This window comes from Scyliorhinus torazame, chromosome 4 (assembly GCF_047496885.1).
Source record: "Scyliorhinus torazame isolate Kashiwa2021f chromosome 4, sScyTor2.1, whole genome shotgun sequence".
Lineage (NCBI taxonomy): Eukaryota > Metazoa > Chordata > Chondrichthyes > Carcharhiniformes > Scyliorhinidae > Scyliorhinus > Scyliorhinus torazame.
This window is the reverse complement of record NC_092710.1, coordinates 35,260,983-35,268,090: the sequence shown is the minus strand read 5'-3', so window position 1 is coordinate 35,268,090 and position 7,108 is coordinate 35,260,983.

Below are 7,108 nucleotides of genomic sequence, written 5' to 3'. Positions count from 1 at the left end.
TTCACCATCCCAGGGATTCGTCTGGTGAATCTCCGTTACACTCCTTCTACAGCAAGTATATCCTTCCTTATATATGGAGAACAAAACTCTACACAATGGTCCAGGTGTGTTGTGACCAAGGCTCTGAAAAATTGCAGCAAGTCATCTTAACCCCTGTACTAATAACCCCGAGCGATGAAAGTTAACGTACCATTGGACCTCCTGATTGCTTAATGTACCCGCACGCTAGCGTTTAGTGACCCATGAATAAGGAGTTAGATACAGAGTAAGGTTTCCTCTACACTGTCCACATCAAACACTCCCAGGACAGGTACAGCACGGGGTTAGATACAGAGTAAAGCTCCCTCTACACTGTCCACATCAAACACTCCCAGGACAGGTACAGCACGGGGTTAGATACAGAGTAAAGCTCCCTCTACACTGTCCCCAGCAAACACTCCCAGGACAGGTACAGCACGGGGTTAGATACAGAGTAAAGCTCCCTCTACACTGTCCCCACATCAAACACTCCCAGGGCAGGTACAGCACGGGGTCAGATACAGAGTAAAGCTGCCTCTACACTGTCCCCATCAAACACTCCCAGGACAGGTACAGCACAGGGTCAGATACAGAGTACAGCTCCCTCTACACTGTCCCCATCAAACACTCCCAGGACAGGTACAGCACGGGGTTAGATACAGAGTAAGGTTTCCTCTACACTGCCCACATCAAACACTCCCAGGACAGGTACAGCACAGGGTCAGATACAGAGTAAAGCTCCCTCTACACTGTCCCCATCAAACACTCCCAGGACAGGTACAGCACAGGGTTAGATACAGAGTAAAGCTCCCTCTACACTGTCCCCATCAAACACTCCCAGGACAGGTACAGCACGGGGTTAGATACAGAGTAAAGCTCCCTCTACACTGTCCCCATCAAACACTCCCAGGACAGGTACAGCGTGGGGTTAGATACAGAGTAAAGCTCCCTCTACACTGTCCCCATCAAACATTCCCAGGACAGGTACAGCACGAGGTTAGATACAGAGTAAAGCACCCTCTACACTGTCCCCATCAAACACTCCCAGGACAGGTACAGCACAGGGTCAGATATAGAGTAAAGCTCCCTCTACACTGTCCCCAGCAAACACTCCCAGGACAGGTACAGCACGGGGTTAGATACAGAGTAAGGGTTCCTCTATGCTGTCCCCATCAAACACTCCCAGTACAGGTACAGCACGGGGTTAGATACAGAGTAAAGCTCCCTCTACACTGTCCCCATCAAACATTCCCAGGACAGGTACAGCACGGGGTTAGATACAGAGTAAAGCTCCCTCTACACTGTCCCCATCAAACACTCCCAGGACAGGTTCAGCACGGGGTTAGATACAGAGTAAAGCACCCTCTACACTGTCCCCAGCAAACACTCCCAGGACAGGTTCAGCATGGGGTTACAAAGGGAATAAATGTTCCTCTACAGTTTCCAAAACAGAAGCTGCCAGGATATTTACAGCAAGTAGAGGGAATGAGGCAATGTTTCCAAAGGAAGGGTTTCATTTTCAAAGAAGATAGTGAATTCTCAACATAACAGAACTTACCCCAAATGATGATTTCTCCAATATCCAAATCCAAAACTATGCCGAATTCATTCCCATCCCACTTTTCCGGATAATCTTAAATAGATAAACATAGAAATAATTAGCAATAAGAGACCACAAGGAATAGGAGCAAGATCTAATTGAGGGATTCAGGATGGTTTCTATATAGAATAACAGATACCTGGGAGTGAGTTACAGACTGGAATCTAATCGAACGGTTCACAATGGTTTATATATAGAATAACAGATACCCAGGGGTGAGTTACAGACTGGAATCTAATCGAGGGGATCAGGATAGTTTATATATTGAATAACAGATACCTGGGAGTGAGTTACAGACTGGAATCTAATTGAACGGTTCACAATGGTTTATATATAGAATAACAGATACCCAGGAGTGAGTTACAGACTGGAATCTAATCGAGGGGTTCAGGATAGTTTATATATTGAATAACAGATACCTGGGAGTGAGTTACAGACTGGAATCTAATCGAGGGGTTCAGGATAGTTTATATATAGAATAACAGATACCCGGGAGTGAGTTACAGACTGGAATCTAATCGAGGGGTTCAGGATAGTTTATATATAGAATAACAGATACCCAGGAGTGAGTTACAGACTGGAATCTAATCGAGGGGTTCAGGATAGTTTATATATAGAATAACAGATACCCAGGAGTGAGTTACAGACTGGAATCTAATCGAGGGGTTCAGGATAGTTTATATATAGAATAACAGATACCCAGGAGTGAGTTACAGACTGGAATCTAATCGAGGGGTTCAGGATAGTTTATATATAGAATAACAGATACCCAGGAGTGAGTTACAGACTGGAATCTAATCGAGGGGTTCAGGATAGTTTATATATTGAATAACAGATACCTGGGAGTGAGTTACAGACTGGAATCTAATCGAACGGTTCACAATGGTTTATATATAGAATAACAGATACCCAGGAGTGAGTTACAGACTGGAATCTAATCGAGGGGTTCAGTATAGTTTATATATTGAATAACAGATACCCAGGAGTGAGTTACAGACTGGAATCGAATCGAGGGGTTCAGGATAGTTTATATATTAAATAACAGATACCCGGCAGTGAGTTACAGACTGGAATCTAATCGAGGGGTTCAGGATGGTTTTCGATAGAATAACAGATACCCGGGAGTGAGTTACAGACTGGAATCGAATCGAGCTCTCTAATCGTGCAAGACCCGCTCACTCTTGCTCACACTCACAGTTAACAGATACACTGCAGTGCGATACAGTGTGCAATCCAATCGAGTGGATTTAACTCACACTTACACACTCACTCACACAGTCGTATACAGTCACTCATGAACACAATCACTAACTCACTCTTACACACCCTGGCTCACACTTGCTCACCATTACACACTCACTCACACTCTTATTCCTCCACCCTCACTCATTATTACACACTCACTTACACTCACTCAGTCTCACACACACACTCTCTCACACTTAAACATCACTCACACCCCCCACTCACCTTTACACATTCAATCACACACACTCACTCTCTTACACACTCACTCACACACTCACTCTTACACATTCACTCACACACACTGCTACAAACTCGCACTCTCACTCCCTCACACACTTACTCATTCACTCTTACACACACACTCACCCCCACTATTACACACACACACTCGCACACTCACTCATTCTTACACACTAACTCGCTCACACACTCAAACTCACTAATGCAATCACACATACTGACTCGCTCACTCTTGCACACACTCACAGTTAACAGATACTCTGCAGTGCGATACAGTGTGCAATCTAATCAAGTGGATTTAAATCACGCTTACACACTCACTCGCACTCTTACACAATTACTCACTAACACACTCTCACTCATTAACTCACTCTTACACACCCCAACTCACACTCACTCACCATTACACACTCACTCACTCACACACTGAAACTCACTCATTATTACACACTGATTCCACACTCACTCACTCTCACTCACACACTCAATCGGTCTCTCACACCCAATCACTCAGTCTTAAGCCCGCCCCCACCCATCCGCCCCCACCCCCCCCGCCCCCCCTCCCCCACCCCCCCTCCCCCACACCCCCCTCCCCCACACCCCCCTCCCCCACAACCCCCTCCCCCACCCCCTCTCCCCCACCCCCTCTCCCCCACCCACTCTCCCCCACCCACTCTCCCCCACCCACTCTCCCCCACCCACTCTCCCCCACCCACTCTCACCCACCCACTCTCACCCACCCACTCACACCCACCCACTCACACCCACCCACTCACACCCACCCACTCACACCCACCCACTCACACCCACCCACCCACACACACCCACCCACTCACACACACCCACTCACACACACCCACTCACACACACCCACTCACACACACCCACTCACACACACCCACTCACACACACTCACTCACACACACACACACACACACACACACACTCACACACACACACACTCTCACACACTCACACACACACACTCACACACACTCACACACACACACTCACACACTCAGACACACACACTCAGACACACACACTCAGACACACACACTCAGGCACACACACTCAGGCACACACACTCAGGCACACACTCAGACACACACTCAGACACACACTCAGACACACACTCAGACACACACTCAGACACACACTCAGACACACACTCAGACAAAATCACTCACACAAAATCACTCACACAAAATCACTCACACAAAATCACTCACACAAAATCACTCACACAAAATCACTCACACAAAATCACTCAGTCTTAAACACACTCGCCCACTCACACACACCCACTCACTCACACACACCCACTCACACACACCCACTCACACACACCAACTCACTCTGACATACACACACACACTGACTCGCTCACTCTTACACACTCACCATTACACACCCACTCACATACTCACACACGCTAACAAATTCACACTTACACTCTCATTCACTTATACACTTACACAATCACTCACACTAACTCTTACACCCAAACTCACTTTTACACAGACACTAACTCACCCAATTACACACTCACTCTTACACACTCTCTCACTCACACTCACTCTTACTCACTCAGTCATACATACTCAGACACACACATCCTCACACATGCACTCACACACAATTATTCACTCACACTCACTCACTCTTACACACGCACTCACTCTCGCTCACACACAGACTTACACACTCATTCACACTAACTTACACACAATTACTCATTCACACTCACTCACTCATACATACTCAGACACTCACATCCTCACTCATACACTCACACTCACACATTCACTCACTCTTACGAGCTCAATCACTCTCACTCAGACACAGACACACTCAGTCATTCACACTGACTTACACACAATTCCTCACTCACACTCACGCTTGCACAATCCTTACACTTACACACTCACACTTACACAAACACTATCATTCTTACACACTGACTCACACACACACACAATCTTACATACTCACACTCACTCACACCCTCACTCTCACTCACTATTACACACACATTCTTACATACGCACACACTCTTACACACACATACTCACTCACTTTTACAAATTAACTCGCTCAGTCTTACACACTCACCCACACTTGCAATCACTCACACTCACATACCCACTCACACACTAATCACTCACACACACCAACTCGCTCACACACTCACGCCCAGACTCGCACATTCACATTCACTCACACGCTCACTCTTACACACGCACTCACACACAGATTGGCTCACTCATTCACACTAACTTACACACAATTACTCATTCACACTCACTCACACTCACTCACTCATGCATACTCAGACACTCACATCCTCACTCATACACTCATACTCACACATTCACTCACTCTTACACGCTCAATCACTCTCACTCAGACACAGACACACTCAGTCATTCACACTCACACTCAATTCCTCACTCACACTCACGCTTGCACAATCCTATTACACTTACACACTCACACTTACACAAACACTATCATTCTTACACACTGACTCACACACACACAATCTTACAGACTCACACTCACTCACATCCTCACTCACACTCACTATTACACACACATTCTTACATACGCACACACTCTTACACACACATACTCACTCACTTTTACACATTAACTCGCTCAGTCTTACACACTCACCCACACTTGCAATCACTCACACTCACACACCCACTCACACACTAAACACTCACACACACCGACTCGCTCACACACTCACGCCCACAGACTCGCACATTCACATTCACTCACACACTCACTCTTATACACTCAGTCACTCTTATTCAAACACACTATTCACACACTTACACTCACACACTCGTACTGACTCACTCTCACACACACACACTAGTTCTCACCAATTCTCACTCTTACACTCACTCACTGTATGACACACATATCCACACTGACTCTGACACACTTATTCACTGTTAAACACACTCACTCGCACTTACACACTCACTCAGACACTGGGGACGTAGAGAGAGAGGCGCAGAGCGAGGGGCGCAGCGAGAGAGGGGGGCAGGGAGAGAGAGGGGGGCAGGGAGAGAGAGGGGGGCAGGGAGAGAGAGGGGGGGCAGGGAGAGAGAGGGGGGCAGGGAGAGAGAGGGGGGCAGGGAGAGAGAGGGGGGCAGGGAGAGAGAGGGGGGCAGGGAGAGAGAGGGGGGCAGGGAGAGAGAGGGGGGCAGGGAGAGAGAGGGGGGCAGAGAGAGAGAGGGGGGCAGGGAGAGAGAGGGGGGCAGGGAGAGAGAGGGGGGCAGGGAGAGAGAGGGGGGCAGGGAGAGAGAGGGGGGGCAGGGAGAGAGAGGGGGGCAGGGAGAGAGAGGGGGGCAGGAGAGAGAGGGGGGCAGGGAGAGAGAGGGGGGCAGGGAGAGAGAGGGGAGCAGGGAGAGTGAGGGGAGCAGGGAGAGAGAGGGGGGCAGGGAGAGAGAGGGGGGCAGGGAGAGAGAGGGGGGCAGGGAGAGAGAGGGGGGCAGGGAGAGAGAGGGGGGCAGGGAGAGAGAGGGGGGCAGGGAGAGAGAGGGGGGCAGGGAGAGAGAGGGGGGCAGGGAGAGAGAGGGGGGGCAGGGAGAGAGAGGGGGGCAGGGAGAGAGAGGGGGGCAGGGAGAGAGAGGGGGGCAGGGAGAGAGAGGGGGGCAGGGAGAGAGAGGGGGGCAGGGAGAGAGAGGGGGGCAGGGAGAGAGAGGGGGGCAGGGAGAGAGAGGGGGGCAGGGAGAGAGAGGGGGGCAGGGGAGAGAGAGGGGGGCAGGGAGAGAGAGGGGGACAGGGAGAGAGAGGGGGACAGGGAGAGAGAGGGGGACAGGGAGAGAGAGGGGGACAGGGAGAGAGAGGGGGACAGGGAGAGAGAGGGGGACAGGGAGAGAGAGGGGGACAGGGAGAGAGAGGGGGACAGGGAGAGAGAGGGGGACAGGGAGAGAGAGGGGGACAGGGAGAGAGAGGGGGACAGGGAGAGAGAGGGGGACA